The sequence below is a fragment of the Diadema antillarum genome, unplaced genomic scaffold (assembly GCF_040938485.1).
Source record: "Diadema antillarum isolate AM-2024a unplaced genomic scaffold, OU_Dant_1.0 seq00001244_RagTag, whole genome shotgun sequence".
Lineage (NCBI taxonomy): Eukaryota > Metazoa > Echinodermata > Echinoidea > Diadematoida > Diadematidae > Diadema > Diadema antillarum.
Window position 1 is genome coordinate 453826 of NW_027272031.1, and position 24997 is coordinate 478822.

The window sequence follows — 24997 nt, forward strand, 5'->3', positions numbered from 1 at the left end:
CATTTCCATCCATTTCTTTGGATGCTATACGACAGCTTTAAATCGGTGGAGAGTGTCTCCCTTTTAGAAGAAGTCGGATTCAACTCAGATGAAAGTGAACAGAGTGTTGAAGACTGTGTACGCTCACAGTCTGTCTGGAAAAATGTTGACATTCAGTACGTCTCAGCATACTGTCCCTAAACACACATACAGAAAGCGTTTTCTTGCATTTAGTTACAAAGTCATAGATAATCCTCTCTTCCATTTGGACAGTGAGGACAAGGTGATGGATAGGGTGTCCACAAGTTTAAGTCCCAGAAAAGAAAAATCGGACAGACGCTTCCACATTTTTAATAGATCACTAACGTCATACATGTAACTGAAAATCATCAACATCAAGGAAATATTTCACGTTTTCTAGACTCTGATATTTTCAGATATATTTACGTCAATACATGCTCTTTTCAATGAGGACTCTGCCTAGAGATGAAAATGAATCTCCCCAAATGAGAAACAAAAAATTATATGCTTGCAAATTTAAAACTTTAGAGCTGGTTTGCCCATGGTAGTAACATCATTCTTTCAGTAGGTTATAATGCAAAAATGATATCATGAAAATAACAACTTGGACATCAGCTTTCTTTTTTGCTTCTTTTTTATCATAAAGAAGCAGTATTACTCAAAAAAGACATTCAAAGAATTGATCTAGAAAAGATGATGTCAGAATTTTACAGGACGAAGTAGATATTGGCCCCGAAGACGGTCGGTTCATCGTCTCCTCAACAAACTGGAGTGTCATCTCTATCCAAGTCAACCTACACGGATTGCCGGCCATTAGTGCCCCAGAACCTCGGCAACTCTTGGCAACTTGTCGATAAAGCTCAAAAACAAAGCTATCGATTTCCTCCGGTTTCGGGTCCCTCTCCTGGATACTTTTCTTTCTGCTCGGGGCGGTCGAAAGAGCCATTTTCGAGACATTTCCACTAACATCATCTTACTTGAGCTTGTACTTAGCCGACATCAAACTGATTTACTAAATATTGATTATTGACTTGCCGTGACGTATCTTCAGGAACTCATTCAAGCTTACACGTAAGGAAATAATTTTCAAATCAATGACAATGAGAATGAATGTTCTTCTCGAACAGCCCCACCTGTGGGCATGGAAGAATAATAAAAAAAAAGAAATAATAATATTCTAAGAATTACGTAGCAAATGCTGGCTGTTACAGTTCTGCATCCCTGTTTAACAGTACCACCAAAAAAGATTTGCGTCTGTGTTTGTTACTCTCTTTAATCAGCAGAATTTGTCCGTTAAAAACATTTGCTCCACAGTGCCAAGTCCAAACATAAAATCCTTTTGTTTACTCCTGATTACTATTATATGCATGTGTTTTTTGAAGGCATACTTTTGTTCGTTCTTTTTGTTTGTGTAATTTTGATGTAATAGACTACTTGTGACTTCTTGAATGATAGGCACTTCATGACAGGTGTGCATCACTGTTATCATTTGATGTTCATATAAATATTATCATCATCATCATTAATCTTCAATATTATCACTATAAATTATCATTATCTTCCTTACTATTAAATATGTCCAAAGTCTGGATTTAGGCCCAGTAAATCCTTTGCTTGTTCTTTGTTTACCTGTTGAGATCTCATTAAAATAATTAATAAAGTATGCCATATGAGGAATAATCAATTCATAAGCTAAACACATCTAATTTATCTTCTCTCAATGCTTGATGAGCTCAAACACTTTAGAGCTGTTAACTTGTCATCTTTTCTATTGGCATGTTATTAATTCCTCACACCCAAAACAAAAGAAAATTAAACAAATTAACCCGTTGAGGACAGACTGATTTTGCTGCAACACACATTTTCTATAAACACTTGTCCGAGTATACTCGGGACTCATCCCCAACGGGTTAAAGCAATTAGCTACTACTAATAGGGGAGTCCACATTCAGTGGTTATAGTTCCCCATGGTTCAAGTAACAGGCAGTGGTAATGAAATATGGATTACAAGGATTGAATAAACCCCATATCATCAACAGTCAGCTATCAGACAGCCCTGTCAATCGACACAGACCACCAAACCACCAGCGGAGCTCATGATAGACACACAAGACATGGCTAGCATTGATCTTGTTTTCATTGTGACTGTCTTCTGTATGTGGTGAAGAATCAATCTCTTTTGCCAGCTGAGGTAAAGCAATGGTTTCACAAGATTTTCACTTGCCATCCAAAGACCTATTGAGATTCAATTCAGACTGGGACAATCCCAGTCAGGCGAGTATCGATCAGAGGAACGACCAAAAGGGCACACGCTGGTCAGATTCCCGCAATCGACTGCATCAGAGATCGCAACTCATGCGTACAACGGCGCCGAGCCTGGCTGGCGGGGAGCAAATCGTGTCCTACATTTGCAGATGCTGCTGCCTGCAACGGTGCGTGACCAGGAGATTGCCACACACTGGCATAAGATAGACTGCACGCCACAGCAGAATACAACCATTCCTGCCCTTACAAGTGGGAATCATTCCGATGCAATCATCTCTTGTATATTTGGATGCTCAAGAGCGAAGTCTTGCCACACTCAGAAGAGTACTGGGGAGCAGAGTAAAACCCATTTCAATCTTTCATCCATCACTGACATTGAGCCGATATGTTTTGTATCTCACTCGAAGTCTTTGCTACGCTGATTATAGTCTGCATGTATTTCCACTACATTTCTCAATTTCAATGCTTGTTTTATTCATACACATGTTTCTCCTTGAAGTGTCTTTACAGTAGTGTTTAGAGTCTTTCAATCAATTAACCTGCATTAATTGCACTTAGAAAAATAGACCAAGCAACTCACATGGTGAATTTAATAACATATCACATTTAATGCAACGTAGACCCTTTCTCCCTTCATTCATCTCCACGCTTACTGGACTTGATGATGAAGCTGCCAAAGTCTTGAATGGTAATTAAACTCCATGCATCATATGAGGCTTTCCCCTGGCCTCTTTTACTGGAGGCTTGCTGGGATGCTGTCTCATTACCGTAGCAACAAGTCATTGCCCTCCACTGATTCCTTTCTGATGGTTCCTTATTTTTTTTTTATCCTGTCTCAAACAACATTCTACTTTCACCTTATCTGCGAGCTTCCCTACATACTTCCAGTGAAATCTGCGCCATTTCAGGCCATCTAAACGTGAATCAAAACGGCAGACTTAGAGGATAACGTTACTCATGATCTTGTAAAAAGCTACGGATAAGGAGGAATGTATATACAAATCAAGTTACACACTATGAAGTGTTCTTTCACTCAGAAGGGTGAACTAGTTTTCTCTTGAAGACTAATCTTTGCAAGGCAAGCCTTCTTATGTTCTTGTAAAAAGGTATACAAAACATTACATTTTCATTCAAATGTCTAAATTCTGTATTCCCCTTTAGAGCAGGGTCAGTGATTTCTGTCCAAAGCTTGAACACAATCATCATTCTCCGTCCGTGGATGAAGGAACCAGCTTTGGAAACTAGTGACTCCTAAAAAGATAACCAAACACTTCATAGACTTAGAGGTAGCACATAAAATCTAAGTTTATAATGTCATATGCCTCAACATATTTTCATGACAGTGTCATCCTAATCATAATCATTCTGCTTAATCCTTTAAGCCAACTGATTTATCAATGAATTTGTAGATATACCATTCTCTGAACCTTTAAGCTAATCTTACAAAAAAAAAAATGAATAAGCATCCTTTTTGATAGAGTATTTGTCAAAAAAAAAAACACATACATTGGCATGAGCCATACATCCAACATAAAATTACACACAGCTAATTCTTCCTTTTTACCTCTCCCTCTTGGCTTCCATATATGAAAAGAGAAAAGCCTCTTACAGGGTGATTTCTTGTCACTGGCATTGCCCTAGGAGGGTACAAATCTTCACATCATAAATATCTCAATTGATGCTCTGTCATTCTACAGAGCTGTTGTCAACATATACAATACACTGTCAAAAAGTCTACCACTTCATGCACTTTGGTTGGATGATGTCACATCTTGCCAGAGAACACAAACATTACTACAATGCTTACTTCCGAACACGTGAAACACCATCATATTGTGGAATATGGGTATTATGATTATTTCTAGAACTTTTCAGGAAAAGGAAAGACAACAAATGGTTTTCTATAACCCAATGCCATGAATATAAAGAGATTTCTGTGAGTGTGCATACTTTGTTTCATCCATGTGAGTCTTCAACAGATTTCAACATGAGAGTCATACCATGAGGATTTCTGAGAAGAGAGGAGTTGCAACACTCGGCAGAACAATTAGACCGGTTGAAAACGCTCTCCGCTGCATCGTCTGGGATATTACGCAGACTTATCGACAAGGTCTGGCAGCCACAAGTGAGGGAGATAACCACCTCTCTCAGTCCCACGCACGACACCGTTGGATCGGCCAGAGCAAAATGTACGGAGCAAACTACCTTTTTCATTTCCTGGACTTGCAGGTTATTCAAGTTGTGGGGTTCCTTGTTGCTGTTGTTGTTGTCTTGTATCTTTTGTCTAATTTTTTTTTTCTCACACTCAACGACCAAATGATGGTTGCAGGCATTTAAATCACCACCAGCCAGTAATTTGCAGTCACTTTTACAAAGTCCATTCAGGACAGTAGAGGTCAACTACAGGACAAATCAGCCCACTGAAATGCTACACAAATAGGCTGTCATGGATAATTTTGATTAGTTTTTCTAGAATCATGCATATTCCTGTCCTGAAACAACTTTTTTTTTTCTATTTGTTTGATATGATATTACGGTTAAAGCGTGGCTAAATTTGGGGGGTTTATGACAATGCTACACTTACATATTTGAGTTTTTCTTCCAATTCTATTTCTTCTTTATTTTTGGAGTAAAATGTTGATAATTACATATGGTACACATTCCTTGGAGGAAAAAACAAAAGAATGCCAAAGTGTTTTCTTTTTTTTTCTGAACGAGTGGCGATTCAGAAGATTTACAGATGTTACTGGCACAATGATAAAAAACGATGGAATGAGATCGAAACTAGTAGGATCAATCGCAAGGATGAATTACACCTGTTTACTGACTCTTCCGAAATAGAATCCAGAGAGTAAATAAGCAAAAAAATAAAAATAAATTCTCCCTACACCTTTCACAACAAAACAAACAACACGGTGGAAGAGATTCCTTGACTGACTGCATAGAGACGCGAATGTAAGTGTAAACAAACGCAGATGTGCTATCGACTGGGAGCCATTCTATCTTAGTCCCTTGAAGCGGTCGATGGCCAGGACAGAGTCAAAACATTTCCAGCAGGACGAGTCACTAATATAAGTGCAGCCGCTGTCAGTGTTATCGCGGTGTTTTCGGCCCGGGCAGTCTTAGCGTTTGGATTCTCCGCCCTGTGCCGGGGGTATCGCCTTGCTGAAACAACATCTGAGCAAATTAATTCCACTGATTGATGGTGTGGAGGGCAGGCCAGAGTGAATCTGATGAGGTAAAGCGTTTGGAATCACTTCTAGACGAGGCAAATTGTAAAGAAATTGAAACAAGTGACGCATCCGCAAATCACCCACCTCGGCCTCAGAAGGCAGCTAAAAATAGCCACATTACTCCTGTGACTACAAAATGTCTCTTATTGGTCAATATTTTGATAGGTTTGTATGTTACACAACAGTCACCTTCATCCTCATTACGCCGAAGGTTTTATATTTCATCCCCAAAACTTTCAAGACAAAATCGGTCCCTCTGCAGAAATCACACAAAAACCACACATTTTGGTCTTTTTTCGGGCTTTTGGGGAGAATACAATGTGTACTTCTTCAAGGTACTAAGATCATGTCATTTTATTGAATTCATAATTAATCAGGACTTGTGAAGGCAACATCAAAAACAATATCAGGTGATAAATCAATGCAGAACCACAAACATAGTCAGTAAATTCAGCTGTCCAAAGATCCAACGATGCGCAGTGAGATTTATCATAAAGAGCCTGATTTATTGTAAAACAGAATCTACTGCTGACAGTATCTGTATTTACTAAATGAACATTTCAAAAAATGAAAAAGAATAAGAAAGAGAAGAAGACACTACAACCCTTATTGTCCGAAGCCAGGGATCTTGTTTGAAACTTGATGTTATTAAACTTGAAGATTTATGTGGATATTTTAGACAGAGAGGAAAAGTTTACATGGGAGAAAAATTCTCATTGATTCCACAGTCCCTATTTCTCCATCCTCTCAAATAATTTTTTTTTCAGTTGTTGTTTTAGGATAGATTTACAAAAATCCTTTCTGCATGCCAGCTTCATGTATTTATTGATTGAATGAAGGCAGAACTTCTTTCCTTACACTATTCAATGTTGCTTTTCTGTTAATCTTGCAGATGCAGTTTTAGATTACATTTTACAATCAATAATTTCCTCACTGAAAAAAAAAAATGAAAGATGTTTCTCAAGTAGTTCTGGGAAAGCAAACCTAGGATGCATGATGATTGCTACATGTTTTTGGAGAATACCGGAATGCAGAGATACATTATGCATGCTACTAGTTTTGTGATTACACCCCCTCCCCCCCCCCCCACCCCAAACAATCAACCGGTTGAATGTTAACATGGATTTTTCAGAGAAGGGGGTATTCAACCATTTGGTTCTAACTCTGAAGCAATTCCTAGAGTTACTGTGTCCATTATCTCTAGGTACAGGGATATGGTTTTTACGAAGATTTGATAAAACAAACCAATAACTTAAATAGACCTTCAGAATTCATTATCCAAGGTACAAATTGGCTCTATCAAATTTACACATTTTAAGAGTTCTCCGAATTTCTGTCCACATTTATGGTCAATCAATACGAACATAAAGTACTGTATACGCCGAATATTTTGCGAGGTTTTTATTTTTGCGAATTTTGCGAGTCAGCTGCTATTTGCGAAATTAAAAAAACGCAGAAATATTGACTCTGATCCTGATATGAATGTGATGCACGTGCAACACATTTCTCCGTTCGGTACAGGACTCCATGATCGCGAATTTAACCACTCACGAAATCATTGGTAAGTCTCGATTCGCAAAAATTTAGATTCGCAAAATATATGGCGTATACAGTACCGGCATGCCACTTCCTGTTGTACTCATTTACATGTACATTTTCGCCAAACAAGCCTACGACTGTGATGATACTATTGTAAAAGCTGCCATTTTCGCATACAGATATTTTCGCAAATGAGGTCAAAGACATTTTTATGACAGTTTCTTTTCACGATTTTGAATTCAAAGCTATTGTAAGTACACTAATGCCTGTCCATTTGCGATATTTTTGCACCCCGGCAGTGACTCAAGCAATTTGCAAAAATCAAACCCTCCCAAAAATAACAGTTTTTACAGTAGTTAGCTTTCCACCAGTCAGGAACAACCTCTGTAGTAAAGAGTTGCACAAGATTCGAATATGGTGTCAGTTTACTGGTCTGCTGATTCTAGACATGACATCATCCCCCCCCCCCCCCCCCCCCCCCCCCCCCCGGTAAAACAGTGTTTGATGAGCAATGTATCAAATTTTGGCATGGATTGATAAACTGATCACAGGAATATGGCATGTTGAATGTAAGCCGTATGGATGATCACATCAGCTAACAGGCAACGGATTACTGTGCCAAATATTCTTTCTGACTTACGAATCATCTTACAAAAGGAAACCAAAGCCCAAAGAGAAATGTGGATTGAGTGAAAGCAGCAACATTAGTAGAACTTATCCGTGAAAGTTTGAGGAAAAACTGACAATCGATGTAAAAGTTATGAATTTTTCAAGTTTTGGTGTTAGAACCGCTGGATGAGGAGACTACTAGAGTTCATGACGTCATGTGTGGACAACAATATATGGAAAATATAAAGGGAATTCCACAAAAAAAAATACAAATTTTTCATGAAAATTACATATCTCATCAACTTGATACAAACATATGTTAAGGGTTGTAATTATTTCCCCTGCTTTCTGAAAGCAGTTAGTCAAGAGCTCTTTCATTATGCTAGAAAAGTGAAATCATGTTTAATTTTCTTTATGTTTTCTTTTTGTCCTCACATGATATCATAAACTCATGTAGTCTCTTCATCCAGTGGTTCCAACACAAAAACTTTAAATATTCATAACTTTTGCATTGATTGCCTGATTTTCCTCAAACTTTAAGCAGCAAACTAAGCAGCATTCAACTGAATATGCGGAGGGCACCCTATCAACCATTTACCAAAAATGAACTTCCGCCAATCTTTGTTGGCCATATGGGGTTACTACTCAGTCAGGGCTGCAAGTTCTGAAGCTTCTAAGATCAAAGAGAGTTCTTCTTCCATGTAACATGCAATGTAAAATATTTGCCATCTACTGACAGATTTGCTTTGTTATTTGGTTTCTTTGACATTAAGAGACACCATAGCCAAATGCCAGTCGGTCATTCAAATTGACCTGTATACAGAACAAGACTGGCGGTGATAACCTCGTCGTGGGCTGAAATTTGCAATGCATCCCATTTCTCCCGGTTTGCTCGTCCGCATCCCCCCATCGGCCACCACCGGTGTCCCTCCTCCACAAGATATTGCTTGCCTTTTCCTCGCGGGCTAGGTTTGGCAGAATTAGTGCAGGAAATAAGGATGCTATTACCCCCATTGAGCGGGGCAAGACCGTCAAGAGAAACCGCCTCTCCCGCTGCTCTCATTCTCCAGCCATAGCTGGTGGGCACGATGGTTTACAATTGCAGTCTTTACCTTTCCCTCTCTTTTGGGAGGCGGTCATTCTGCCCTACCATTCAACAAAAGAAGTAAAAAAAGAAGCCTGCTTTGCAAATCTCCCAAAACTAATTGCAGCGTTCCTAATCAACTTTCCCATTCAAACGGCCCTCTTTGTAAAGCAATATTATTTCTCCTGAATTACAGCTCCGCTGTGGTTTTGGGGATACCACAACCAAAGAAGTACTACACAGCTTCTTTACCCTGTGACAGCAGTCTCTACGAAGACATCACACACCATGACATAAAAGTTTCAGCAACATGATCTTACAAACAAAATTTGGGATATATCAAATACACACGCTGTAAAATGAACTCTCGTCAATTGTGTTGTCTTACCAATCACACAGTTACAATTTAATTGAGTGAAGGATCCTGTCACAAGTAGTTTTTCCAACAGCAATATCCTGAAATTTGGAAAATAAGTATCAAAAATAATGTAGTATCAGAAATTTGAAAAAGAAAGTCCTCTCATTTGTTTATGTATATTTTTGACGGGAAGATGTTGCCAAGAGAAAATGCTTTTGCTATAATTGTGTTTGTAAAGGAAAAAAATAAGTAGCTTAGTGGAAATGTATTGACTCCACTCAGAGAGGGAGACAGGTAGTATTACGTAATCGCCTCCAGGCAAGGGCGAATGTCAGGGATACTTTGAATGCCAAGACCCGCCCGAAGCTACAGGTTGCATTGCCACAGTGTAGGAGAGAGTCACTCTTCATTTTGGCAGCAGAGAGTCAAGTTGTGTTCGGAGGAGCCAACAGGCTAGGGCCCTCGAGTTTGTGTTTTGAGGAGCCAACAGGCTATGGCCCTCGAGTTCGAGTACCGTTAATTTTGGGAGGAGTTGTGAGCCCACAATGGTGGTGAGTTGAATAGTTTTTCTATCAGTTTTACAGTCAGCGCTTAAGCAAGTGATAGCATTATTTTGCATTTTGAGAATATTATCTGAATGTCAGAAAATCTGAGGAAGTTGAGATAGATGTGTGGCAGAAATTGAAGAATAAGTGAATTTGATTTTTAATAACTATGGTTGTGATAGAATCTGAAGAAAGTCTATCAGTAAATGTTATTTTACAGAGATATTTGACAATTATGATATGTATGTTGATGTGGAACGGATAATTGAAATGGGGATTTGTGTCAGGGTAAGTGATAACTTATCCAGCGGTAAATTGACTTTGTCATAGGTTAATTTATGGCAAATGTATATGAGATTTATGAAGCATGGATTGAAAATGTGGAGTTATTATATATATGGAATTTGGGTACGATTTTCAGCTAGTGGAAATTTGTTCCAATTTCTTAAGGGTTTTATCCTGAGTTCATACTTCTACCCCGAGTCCCTGTGCCGCACCTACTCCGAGCCGAGTTCGTGCTTCACTTCGAGTCGCACTACATAATATTGAGTTCGTACTCCACATCGCAGAGAAGGAGGGGTCAACATGTTTTAATGTCAACGCAGCGTTGATAAGCCGAGCACCACCGTATCTACCCACACTGGGGATGCAGCATGCATGCTGCCTCCTGAACGCCGGATGTTCCTTTTGGGCCGCCGTCAACGCACGAGCTGCCATCCTACGAGCCGCTTCAATGATGTTATAACGCAGCCAATTATAATCGCTGAATGGACTAGACTTCAGGCGTCGATTAACACAGGGAAGTGCATTTATATTCGTTGGAACTCATGAGATAATTTAATTTTCGGAAATTGATGTCAATGTGATGATAATGCAGTTGCAATGGCAACCATTTAATTGTGATACAGAATTTAGTTATAATAAATGCAATTTTGTGATAATTCAACTGGCTATGTCATAGCTCTCTTCCATTGGTCGTGACAAATGGGGGCACGTCCGGGAGAGGAGTCTGTTTTGTCAACCAGTGAAGTGTAGAAAGTGATTAGCCAGAAGTAGGACTACAATCTTCACAAAGGTATTTGTACTGCAGTGATCTCAGGAGTGGTATAGAAAATTTCTAACTGTTGAAGGTTGAGTTAGAGTTTAACAGTGAGGTCACTTCAGGTTTATAAGTTGTTCCACATTGTTACTTTAACGCAAGTATGGATTTGTCTGAATACATTGAGTTAGGAGAGAAGTATGGGCTTCAGGGTGAGAAGTTACTTACCTTTGCTCGTGAAGAAAGGGATAAGGAAGTTAGTCGGCGTGAAGCTAATGCAGCTAGGGATGAGCGCCAGAAGCAAAGGGAAGAACAGTTGAAGCTTGCAGAAGAGGCTACTAAGCAAAAGCAATTAGAGTTGGAGATTGCTGAGTGTAACAAGGATAGGCATAGTTCAAGTTCGGATTCTGACTCTCAAGGGTTTCAGAGTGCGCTACCACGCATGCAAGCGTTCAACGAGAACTCTGACGATTTGGATGCATACATATTGCGTTTTGAAAGGCATGCTACCTTGAGCAAGTGGCCCAAGGGAGCATGGGCTCCTGCCCTAGGAAACTTGTTGACAGGCCGTGCGCTAGAGTGCTATACGCGCCTGCCCACCAGTGAAGCTGAGCATTACGATAGCCTTAAGCATGCACTGCTGCAGCACTTTGCACTAAATGCAGAAGGCTTCCGGAAGCGATTTCGGGAAGCGAAGCAAAAGGATGGCGAATCTTTTGCACAATTTGCTGCGCGCGTGTCTGGGTACGCAAAAAGCTGGGTTGAGCGTTCGGAATGTAGTGACTCTGCAGAAGCACTATTAGACTTGTGCGTACAAGAGCAATTGTTCGCAAGCTGCACACGCGAGCTGGCGATATTCATTCGTGAGCGCACTCCAGGTAGTGTGCAGGACTTCGTTAAACACGCTGAGCTGTACTTTGAAGCGCGTGGTCTTAGCGATCAAAAGTGTCAGGCGGCATTTAGGGCTAACCAGCCTAAAGGTCCTAGGTGTCATTCATGTGGTAGATGGGGTCATATTGCTCCTAAGTGCCCTACAAAAGGGGAGGTAGCTACCAAATACCCTCCCAAACAGCCTACCTCTGGAAAGGCTAAGACAGGGGGAAGTTGTCTCACAGGGCTATGTCCGGATGCACCGGCCAGCGAGGTAGAGTCAGGTAAAGCAGACGCAATACGCACTGCCAAGCTGATTTGCGGGCATGAGTTACTCGTGCTCAATAGTGGTCATGAGTTAGGTCCTGACAATGTGCCTACCTGTCAGGGTAGAGTGAATGGTAAGAGTGTCACGGTGCTGCGGGACACGGGGTGCAACGCGATTGTGGTCCGCAGAAGTCTAGTTGGGTACTCTCAAATGTCAGGTGAGCTCCAGCCATGCGTGCTCATGGATGGTACCATACGGAGGTTCCCGCTTGCCTTTGTAGATATTCATACACCATACCTTTCAGGCAATGTGAAAGCACTTTGTATGGATAATCCAGTCTATGACTTGATTGTAGGTAACGTCAACGGAGTGCAGATGCCAGTTGGAGTCGAAGGAAGGACTGAGGAGGCATCAGGCTCTTACGGGGAGACTGCGTCTGAGGTCGACATGGAGACGCAAGGGAGAGGAGTCGACATGGAGACACAGACTGATGCTGGGTCAGATGGCGGTGCCAAGGGGACTGGAGTCGTCACGGAGAGACGGGAGCAGACGACGGACGCCACCCACAACACAGGTATCGGGGCTAGTGTTGAGACTAGGGGGATGAGGAGGAGGAAGGAGCAACCGTGGAGGCGGCTGAAGACGCCGGACGGCATCGAGATTGCAGCCACCCGAGACGAGATGCTGAGGGAGCAGGAGAGGGACGTGACGCTGGAGAAGGTGAAAAGGTTGGCGGTGAGTGGTGAGAACAAGATCGTAGGTAAGGGGGGACGAGTTCGATACTTCTACGATAACTCACTCCTATATCGTCAATATGAGTCACCTCATGTTGAGAACGGAAAAGTTTTCAAACAGCTCGTAGTCCCCAAAGCACTGCGAGAATCAGTACTACACCTTGCACATGATATGCCGCTAGCTGGTCATCTCCAAACAAGGAAAACACTTGATAGAGTGATGTCACAGTTCTATTGGCCAGGTATCCAGTCGGATGTAAAGCGCTACTGTGCTTCATGTGACGCATGCCAAAGAACTACACCAAAAGGTAGGGTAGGTAAGGTTCCCTTAGTTACCCCTCAGTTGATCGACACATGCTTTCGACGTGTTGCGGTGGATATCATAGGTCCACTTCAACCTATCACCGACAAAGGTAACCGGTACATACTTACACTTGTAGATCTAGCTACTCGTTACCCCGAGGCGATAGCTCTTCCGTCTATCGAAGCTGAACGCGTAGCTGAAGGTCTCATGGAGGTCTTCTCTAGACTAGGCTTTCCAAATGAAATGCTTTCAGACAACGGCACCCAATTCACTGCCGGGGTCATGAGGGAAGCAGCGCGTCTAGTAGGAATTAAGCAATTCTACACTACGCCGTATCATCCCATGGCAAACGGCGCATGCGAGCGTTTCAATGGGACGCTCAAACAGATGCTTAGGCGCATGTGTCAAGAGAGACCCAAAGATTGGGATCGCTATCTACCTGCGCTACTATTCTCATATCGCGAAGTCCCACATGAGAGTACAGGTTATTCACCCTTTGAATTGATGTATGGTAGAGTAGTCCGAGGGCCAATGACGATACTCAGGGAGTTATGGACGGAGGAAATTCCCGAGGAAGAGGTAAAGACCACCTATCAGTACGTCTTAGACCTTAGGGATAGGTTACAGTCCACTTGCGAAGTCGCGAGGAGCGTACTTGAGAAGTCATCTCTCAGGTACAAGAAACACTTTGACGTAAGGGCAAGAGAGAGAAGGTTTGAAAAGGGGGACAAAGCCTTACTGCTGTTGCCCACCAGCTCAAACAAACTTGAGATGCAATGGCAAGGGCCGTTCGAAGTGGTAGGACGAGTTGCACGACACAACTACAAGCTACGGGTGAAAGGTAAGGAAAAGACTTATCATGCGAATCTGATGAAGAAGTATCAGGAGAGAGCACGTGAGGAGTCTGTGAGAGAGGCTAACCACTTGCGTGTGATCGATGAACAGGGTAGTGAGGATGAAGCTGTGTCCATTGAATGCCCATCCGTTGTGCAAACTGAAGGTGTGAGTGATGTTCACATCAGTGATGAGTTGAGCGATGCTGAACGTAAGGAACTCGTAGGATTAGTGAAGGGTTTCGCTGACGTGATGACTGATGTACCAGGTCACACAAATCTGGCACAACACACAGTTCAGTTGAAAACAGAAGAACCAATTCGTTCTAGACCATTTCCTGTTCCACAGAGTATGAAGGAGACAATACAAGAGGAGGTGAACACGATGCTGGACATGAAGGTAATCGAACCATCGACGTCACCGTATGCAGCCCCTGTTGTACTAGTACCGAAGAAGGACGGGAAGGTAAGATTCTGCGTAGACTACAGGAAACTTAACTCGGTGACTGTCATCGATAATGAACCGATCCCAAATGTAGAAGAGATCATGTCAGAAATCGGAGAGGCCAAATACTTTTCGAAAATTGACTTGTCGAAAGGATATTGGCAAATCCCCGTGGACGAGAGAGACAGAGAAAAGACTGCTTTCGTCACACCAGAAGGTCAGTATCAATTTCGAGTGCTACCATTCGGAATGGTGAACGCCCCTGCGGTATTCACACGCATGATGAGGAAGTTGCTTGCAGGTTTGCCTCATGTCGTACACTACATAGATGACGTATTGGTGTACAGCAAGACATGGGAGGAACACGTGGACGATCTCCGACGGGTCTTCCAACGACTACGAGAAGCTCATCTCACAGCACGACCAAGTAAGTGTCATCTCGGCTGTCGATCAGTCGAATTTCTAGGACACATCGTGGAAGGAGGTAGAGTGAAGCCAACTCCAGAGAAGCTGGCCAAGGTGAAGTCGATGTCGAGGCCGACAACGAAAAGGGAGGTGAGATCGTTCTTAGGATTGGTCGGGTACTATAGAAAGTTCATTCCCAACATGGCCGCGATCGCAGCACCTTTGACCGATCTAACAAAGAAGAACCAACCAGAAAAGGTAAGATGGGGAGAAGTACAGGAGCATGCATTTCAAACACTGCAAGACAGGCTCTGTAAGTATCCTATCTTACGCCTGCCAAACAGAGACGAAGAGTATGTGGTAAGGACAGACGCGTCAGACATAGGCATAGGAGCTGTCCTGATGCAAAAACAAGACAGCGACTTGTTTCCGGTCAGCTATGCGAGCCGCAAACTGCTTGATCGCGAGCGGAAGTACGCAATAGTTGAGCGCGAATGTCTGGCATTGGCATGGGCTGTCAAAAAGTTTTCGTACTACTTGTATGGAAGGAAGTTCACGTACCAGACAGACCACTACCCACTTGCTTATCTGTCCAAAGCGCAGCACAAAAATGCGAGAGTTCTGCGTTGGGCGCTAGCTTTGCAAGCGTACGACTACAGAGTGCAAGTGATCAAAGGATCGGAGAACGTAGGAGCAGATTACTTAAGTAGATGTCCTTAATTTCAAAATATAGCAGTTGTTTTGAAGGAGGGGGATATTTGTCACAAGTAGTTTTTCCAACAGCAATATCCTGAAATTTGGAAAATAAGTATCAAAAATAATGTAGTATCAGAAATTTGAAAAAGAAAGTCCTCTCATTTGTTTATGTATATTTTTGACGGGAAGATGTTGCCAAGAGAAAATGCTTTTGCTATAATTGTGTTTGTAAAGGAAAAAAATAAGTAGCTTAGTGGAAATGTATTGACTCCACTCAGAGAGGGAGACAGGTAGTATTACGTAATCGCCTCCAGGCAAGGGCGAATGTCAGGGATACTTTGAATGCCAAGACCCGCCCGAAGCTACAGGTTGCATTGCCACAGTGTAGGAGAGAGTCACTCTTCATTTTGGCAGCAGAGAGTCAAGTTGTGTTCGGAGGAGCCAACAGGCTAGGGCCCTCGAGTTTGTGTTTTGAGGAGCCAACAGGCTATGGCCCTCGAGTTCGAGTACCGTTAATTTTGGGAGGAGTTGTGAGCCCACAATGGTGGTGAGTTGAATAGTTTTTCTATCAGTTTTACAGTCAGCGCTTAAGCAAGTGATAGCATTATTTTGCATTTTGAGAATATTATCTGAATGTCAGAAAATCTGAGGAAGTTGAGATAGATGTGTGGCAGAAATTGAAGAATAAGTGAATTTGATTTTTAATAACTATGGTTGTGATAGAATCTGAAGAAAGTCTATCAGTAAATGTTATTTTACAGAGATATTTGACAATTATGATATGTATGTTGATGTGGAACGGATAATTGAAATGGGGATTTGTGTCAGGGTAAGTGATAACTTATCCAGCGGTAAATTGACTTTGTCATAGGTTAATTTATGGCAAATGTATATGAGATTTATGAAGCATGGATTGAAAATGTGGAGTTATTATATATATGGAATTTGGGTACGATTTTCAGCTAGTGGAAATTTGTTCCAATTTCTTAAGGGTTTTATCCTGAGTTCATACTTCTACCCCGAGTCCCTGTGCCGCACCTACTCCGAGCCGAGTTCGTGCTTCACTTCGAGTCGCACTACATAATATTGAGTTCGTACTCCACATCGCAGAGAAGGAGGGGTCAACATGTTTTAATGTCAACGCAGCGTTGATAAGCCGAGCACCACCGTATCTACCCACACTGGGGATGCAGCATGCATGCTGCCTCCTGAACGCCGGATGTTCCTTTTGGGCCGCCGTCAACGCACGAGCTGCCATCCTACGAGCCGCTTCAATGATGTTATAACGCAGCCAATTATAATCGCTGAATGGACTAGACTTCAGGCGTCGATTAACACAGGGAAGTGCATTTATATTCGTTGGAACTCATGAGATAATTTAATTTTCGGAAATTGATGTCAATGTGATGATAATGCAGTTGCAATGGCAACCATTTAATTGTGATACAGAATTTAGTTATAATAAATGCAATTTTGTGATAATTCAACTGGCTATGTCATAGCTCTCTTCCATTGGTCGTGACAGATCCTAATCAAGCTTTTTTTTTTAGTTTTGATCATTTGTGACAGGTCTGCTTTAAAAGAAATTCATTAGGATTTTTTTTTCTGTAATTTGAGTTTGGCATGAACCAATTTAGTTTTTGATAATTTCCTCTCTTTTTTTCTTTGATTCAACTACTATATCTCAGCTTCACATTTCCATAAAAATTATTCAGATATATCCAAAGTTAGTGAGTTAAGATAAGTAGCAAAACATTACTTTCGGATATGATTTAATAAAATAGTGACGTCTTACTTTTCTGTACAAAAAAAAATAAAGATTCAAAAAAGAAAACACTAAAAGAAATTATACAGTGTGCACATATTGCAAGTTTTGATTTAATGGGAAAATACGAGTTTCTTAGACTATATACTGCAAGAAAGCCAGTCAAATCTATGGGACACATTTCCTTTAGTAACTTTAGCACTCTTGGTATATTTAATTAGAGACAGATTTTGCTTCTTATCACAATGACACAGATAGTTTAAAACAATATAGATAACCTAAACCTCAAATGTTTCCCTATTCTAGCTCTACAAAATATCAAATGACTTAAAGCCACTGGCTCCTGGCTGAAGATAGAAGCCAGCACTAGCTTAAAACAAAATATACCTTTTTACTTGTCTGAGATTTGAAAGTTTGTTGTTTTTTTTTCTCCCCGAGGATGAAGCTCGATTTCAGAGGCGAGTAGTCACCAACAGTAAAACCAAACCAACAGAACTACCTTTCAAGTTTCAATTACCCCAGCTTTCTGTTGCCATGGTAACACAAACGCATTTACGCTATAAAATTAGTCATTTGGAGACCTGATTTGGCTTGGTAGCCCAGTTTACAGCTTGTCTAGAAATAACACGAAGGCAAGAAAACAAAAGAGCAATTTTTTTAAGTGAGGGGAGCTCGCACAGACACAAGATCCGAGAACGAGAGATCATTTCCGGTTGCTATCGATAAACGACGCAGCTGCACTACGACTCTGAATTGACATTTAGTATATTAATTTGTTTGTTTGTTTTTTATTGTCTACATAGGTAAAACTTAAGAAGGCTTCTTACAGCTGCATGAGATGAAAAACAAGAAGAAACAAGGACAGAGATAAAAACAAGAAAAACTAGAAATTTGAGAGCAGTATGTGAAAAAAAAGGAAGAAATGGAAAAAGAAACAGGACAAAAATGAGAACAAGAGGGTCCAACTATAAAGAAGATAAAGTAGACAAGAGATGACTTTCTATGATAAAATCTTATGATAAAAAATTCAATGATGATACATCTCTGTTACATGAATATTTCATGAGGAGTACATTTTGAGAAGCTGGTTCAAGTACCATTTTTTTGGTCATTGACAAAAGCTGTTTCGTCGTGTTCTACTAAAAATTTCTTTTTTTTGATGAAATCAATTCTATTCACATTCACTTTGCTTTGACTATAGTAGAGAGCAATTACATCAGCACTTTTCAAAGCACAATCATAACAAACTTTTGGCTTGAGGCTTGCAAAACACTTTATACAAACTTCACACATTGTCTTCATGTTTACATCACAGCTGGGCAGAAGAGGGCAGTATACACATCATTACAGGTACCTAAATTAAGTGTTTCCTACATATGCTTACTGGGGGGAAACCACTCGACTTCGGCTGTTCACAATTTCACCATTTCTTCCTCTTCACCTCTATTTTCAACTCTCTCTCTCTCTCTCTCTCTCTCTCTCTCTCTCTCTTTCCCTTTCTCACTTTGCTTCTCTTCTTTCTCCTGTAATCAATACTCCAAATTGATGTTGCTAGTTCAGTTTTTGTATAATTAGAATGGAACTAAATTGATTCTCCTTTTTTTTTCTTCCTCAGCCCTATAATCTTAGTATCTTCCATGTGTGTGTGTATGTATATAAAATGTATACATATTTATATCTACATATAAAATGATATACCTAGAATATATACTTAGATACTTATATATATACCTAGTCAGTGAGTTTGAAAACACACACACACACAAATACATACTACAGAATGGATGAAATGTTCCTATACACCAGTAAATCATTAGTTACCTCCTGTCAAAACTGAGCTGGGGCTAGACCACGATTCAGCTGGGACAAAACCAGAGGCACATTCACACCGGTGACTAAGCCTGACTTGTATCTATGTGGAGCCTCTAGACAAATCCCTGATTAAAGTGGCAGTGTGAAAGGGGATTGTCAAGTTAGAATTATCAGTGGTAGACTGGCTCTTTGGCCACAAAATATGACAAATTGGTTTCGTACGCATGACAAGCAAGAGTGATGTTGAATCACTGTCATCCTGTTTCCATGGTAACTGGTAATGATCAGTTGCTTACCTCATGTGGGAGAGTGCTGAACGTCACTTTCCTGGCGGACTTGGTCTTCTGCTGCACAATGCTGGTAGGCTCTCCTCCAAACTTGAACGACTGCAATAATTGAACGAAAAGAGAAAAGAATGATCATAACAACATGCTTTTTATTCTCTGTAGATCCAATGAGGACATCTGGCTTCTGGGTCATAAAGTGAGGGGAAATACAATGATTATATGAGTTACGACACAGGATTCACTTTACACCTACAAAGGTGACATTTTTTGTATGAACAAGGAAACCTGTTTTAACAAGGTCACCAGGATGGCCGATTTCACCTTGTTTTAACCAGTAACTTAATGGTGACACACTAAAAAACAAACGAGCTAAATACAACAATGGAAAATTCGGACCACTGACTTCACCATATTAAAAGCTGTACCTCATTGTTAGCAAGCTAGTTATAAAGGAGGTTTCCTGTATCAAAATGTGATACCAATGATTGCATTCTTGCTCTTTCATCATGGCTGATCAATTTGTGCTCTCTATCATGTAGTATTTATGAGGGGGAAAGACAATGGTGATATTTAATGCATTGAATCGACGGATATAATACTAGCATTCGTCAGCGATCAGTTGCCAAAACCGCCACTTACAATCACTCATCACTCTCAACGATGCAGTGCAGATGTTCCTTATTGTATTACATTACCCGGTAATATAAGTTAATGATCAATCACAGGACCAATTATCCTTCCAATCATTTGGTATATTAACAGCATCAATACATTGTGAATCAATATGATAATTTGTAAACAGAAACACCCACAGACATTTAATCAGTAGTAACATCCCTTTCATACATTGGACCCAGTGTGTTTGGACATGAAAATAATCAGTCTTCTGCCCTCTATTGGCAAACAGCATGACAGTCAGTCCTGAAGAGACACAGCGGAGGCTGCTATAGTGGCAATAACCCCAGTCCAGCAGCCTACACTCTTCACAAGTTCCTCATTATTTCTATATCTTACAGCTCAATGTCAATAATTTCTCATTATATAGAAACAAACACAATGAACTAAATATTCAACGATTATAGATCACATTGATAAAGATCCTTTATCTGATAATACGCAAGTCTGTTCAGCTATCCTTTTTTATATATTATTGTTTGGAATTTGATTGATTGGTCTCACACCTTGGAGAATTATATAATGCATAACAATATCTAAAAACTGACTTTTCATATCTAGTTTTAAGCTGTGCACATTGCAATCAGTATGCATAAATACAACATAACTTTATAACACATCTAATCTCAAACAGAAACTTGCTAAGTCACAATTTTATCAGTGAAGCAGTGTACACACACACACACACACAAAACACTCCTTCACAAAAGTTATGCCGAAAAAAAAACAACTCAGATAGAACAAATGAGTATACCCATAATCCACGCACTGCGTGACACCAAATTCCACTACAAGATACTATAACTTTCAATATAGGTTTTTACTAAACCTGTGATTGAAACAATGCTCTGAAATGTGTTCTTCAAAAATAATAATGGTCAAGTGGCAACCATGAATAATGCAAGAAGTCTTGCCCATCAAAGATTTCACCCATTACAATTATGATGGACACTATTACCAACTGATTATGAAAAAACTTGAATATCACAAGTTAGTTAGAAAATGCTTGTTGCTATTACAGGAAATTGAGATTGAATACCAGCTCAATAAGATAATAGGGCTAATTCACCTGTTGTGATTTGCAGGTATACAAAGATAGTCAGCAGCAGACAACAGAGCACAAGGAACTGAATGTACCTGTAGTACTCCAAAATAGCAGAATGGCTGCATTCTTTATCTCTTTTTGTGCTTTGTTTACCAATCAGCTCATATGTTCTAAACTAGTTACCAATGAATAGGGAGTACCCTCATCCTCTATGTATCACAACAACACAATGGCTTGCACCTCAGACCATCTTATCATCATGTCTGAATGGTTGTTCAAAATACTAATCTTGAACAAGATGCCATGACCGCTGATCAAAGTCTGTCAACAGGCATGATACTAAATGGCAACGACCTTAACCCGTTGAGGACAGGCTGATTTTGCTACAACACGCATTTTCCATAGAGCCTTGCCGCGGTATACTCAGGACTCGTCCTCAACGGGTTAATGCCAACTAAACAGCTTTAGAAGTTCAGATTTAGCACACAGGGACACAAAGGGTTAAATAATTCTGAAGTTCAAACAAACTGAGGGGGTATCAACAAAGAGTCTTCATAAAAATCAGCAGATTTTGTTTCAATCTGATTCTGTCATTTAATCCAAAAATGTCTGAAGGTGATGGATAAGACTGATATGATGTGATCATGATTCACTCAGCTGATGGGTTACAAGGCTAAAAGATCATATCCCCAATCTCTCAAGAATCTCAGCTGACCCCCGCCCCCCACAATTTATTTGCTGGAATTATATTGATGACAAAATTATGTTCCTCCTACGAGCCAAGAACAACTCTACAAATGCCAATGTTTATCTCATGATAATCCAGAATCAAGGTACGAAAGACTTTAGGGAGCTTCATCATCAACATCAGTAATGATGTCACATTTAATGTGATAGCAATTATATTCACTATTACAAAATGTGTAGCAACTATTGATTATAGAAATAAAGCTGTGAGTGGATTGCAGTCAACAAGTTATGACTTGAAGTTTTTTTTTTTTTTTAAGTATTGGGGGGGGGGGGGATAGAATGAAAACATGGGAAGAAAACGATGAGGAAAGGAAACTGTTGGTGTTTGAACCGAAGAGTCTTGGAGATGCGTGACGAATGATCACTCACTGCTTCGAACATGTTGCCGTATGTGTGGGCGTCTGGTTCGTCGAAGAACGGCCACAAATTAGGGAACATTGACAGAACCGAACCTGGTCACATGATCATGGCAAATCAAGTGGGGGATTACATGTAAACCTGCAGGAAATCAGCTTCCACTCTGAAGTGGAAAGAGGGGAATGTACTTGACTGCAGGGTAAATGGAAGTGGCATAGATTACATTAGGACGAGGTGGAAAGAAGCCCTAATCATCACTCTGCTTTGAAATCGGTCAAGTCAGAAGCAAGCCAAGCTGATGTAGGCTGGCAGGGGAGAATGGAACAACAATAATCTTTCAATCCACAACCTCTGCACTTCGATTCATTTGCTCTAGTACTACACATTACTCAAGCCAAACAAACATTCAGATTCTACAAATGTCCCTTCAATACTCATGAATTTTGTTCGCACCTGCGAACTCAGCAATCATTACATACCAGTCAGAATCTAATGTCTCACACTTTATATACATGACGTTCATCCTCCATCAAGCACTAGTTCTCATGGAGTGGGTTTTTTCTTCAAATATGAATATTATGAGTACTCCATAATTTCAGGATAAAATCTACGGCATGCTTTCAATTCAAATGTACTTTTAATAGAGGATATCATTGATAAGATAAGGTTTCCACTCAGTTTCGCCTCTGGTGAAAAGTCCCGAAACATTGCATTTTAGTCTAATTTCTCTCTAAGTTTACTCTGGGCGTATTCTGACTTCACATTTGGTCCATTGTAGGATTATTCTGAGTTGACTTTGGGCATTTACACAGATGTACATGTATTACAGCTCTATTTCAAGCATATATGGGGAACAAAAAAAAAAACACAATCCTTATATTATTCTTCATGTGTAAGGTCCTTCAATACCACATATTTGGCATCACTATATCTATCTATTCATCTATTAACCAATCTATTTATGCCTTTATTTTATTCTTATTACAACGACGCAAGAAAGAAGGGTTCCAAGAGTGTTGAAAATAATCAAGAAAAGAAATGCAATTTGAAATTGAAAATTTCAGACAAAGATGTTAAAGTGACACACTTACAATAATTATGGGAAGGATTTCCAGGTGGAAACCGAAGTTCCTCATCCTCATTTCCTGCAAGTATTGACAGGCACTTGAAAACCAGCGACATTCATGTTATGGCACTGGTATTTATACAAGGCAGCCACATACAAAGTACCACAGGTTAGCAGATGAGAAATAGAAATGATACTACCATAATACTACCATAGAAAACAAAGAGTAAATATCATAAATCCTGTTTCATGTGTTTCCTCTATTTCTGTATAGATTAAGATAGATAACTGAGAACATATTTTATTCGGCTAGATAACTTGGTCCACTTCTACGTATGTCATGGCAATTAAAGCAAATTCAAATAAAAGAACATATCTTTTACAACCTAGAAAGCCAGAAATAAGAAACTGACTTTCATCAACATAAAATAAAATGCTATCATGAATGTCTTCTCAGCCAGAAATTAATGTTCAAGCTTGCATACGTACTTGTCGTCTTATTAATGAAAAATTAATATTTTATGAAATTCTTACACCTATGATTGGCTTGACTCATTGGACAGGACAATTACATGTCACAATATTTTTTTTGTTTTTGTCAGTAGAGCTGGTGAGTTTGATGTTGGTAAAGGTGGTACTCAGCAGGTGACTAATGTCCAACTGTCTCCAACCTGAGATTCTCTTCGAGAAGAAGTATCATTCACATGTACACATATATCCCCATCAATTAGCTATTTTCATGGGGGGCATTGTTTTCATTTGATCTTCAGGGACATTATAGGGAAAAATATTTATGATGAGAAGACATGGATAGATTTTTTCAAAAAAAATAAATCCACACTTCACACTCAGATAATTGAGAAGTGTGGTGAGAATCAGATGGATTCGGCCTCATTACGGTCTTACTAACGATTCTGCATCACGTGCCGTCACTAACGAAGATCTGCTCGAGCGATTTAGCAGCCATGATGAGTCACAGACAACATTTTACGCCGAGGCGAGAGAGACGGATCACGGTGGCTTCTTCTCTCGCTTAAATTTCTTTTCACAATGACTACACCACTAGCTGGCGCCATACATTCGTAAGACTGTGCAATAGAAATAAATTGCATTATAGAAGAAGAGGCGTGAGGTGTGAGGTTTACAGACGTGATCTCATAATCTTCTTTTTAGGTGCGAAGCTGGGAGAGGAGTAATCAAATTTCTTTCAAAGTTTTGGTATATCTGTTACAATCCTCTTTCGCCTAGGACAGCCTCAATTAGGAGTTTAAAATGGATACAACTTCATGCGATATGCGCATTGTTCCATCTCACACATGTACAATGTATTCTTGTTCTCACATTCATGTACATGCAAGTTTGATAAGCTATCTCTACAAAAGATTTTATTTACTGCTTTCCATGATAATTTATGGCGAATTACTCATCACTTAATTATGTATATATCAACTCTCTGCATGTCACATTAATCTATTGTACAAAGGAATTTGTCTGAAATTTGTGCACATTTAACTAATCGGTAAAGAAAGGGTTAATAAAGAAGTTTGAGTGATTGATGCTGTCAAACTGCCAATCCTCCTCCCCCCACCCGAACCCCCCATTCCATTTGGCTCCTTTTGTCTCACACATATCTAATGTCAACTTTCGTTGCAGTCTTTCTAACTGTACAGATATTTCAAACATCATGAAAATGAATCCAACTTATTCTCATCAACTGATAACCTAATATCCCAATGCATCCTATTTACAGGACTCGAACGACACCCCCTGACTGATGAGCCGAGAGTCTTCATCTAGCTCACAGACATCAAAACAAAGTTATGCTTTTGATCATTAAAAAGAAAACCATCTCATATGATGAACTTAAGCATTACACACTATGGACTAATATTGGACTTACTATATTTTCTTAGATTTGAACAAAAGTGTCTTGTATCCCCTCATTTGAGCACAAACTGTCCTCACAATCTAATGACAAGAAGGGCATTGTACTTTTATTTCTCCTCAGTCTTT

At 40.1% G+C, this 24997-nt stretch overlaps 1 pseudogene; it reads right to left on the bottom strand.

Annotated features, from left to right (window-relative positions):
* The window catches only part of LOC139745244 (uncharacterized), a 314489-nt pseudogene that overhangs the window by 210646 nt on the left and 78846 nt on the right, over positions 1 to 24997 (bottom strand).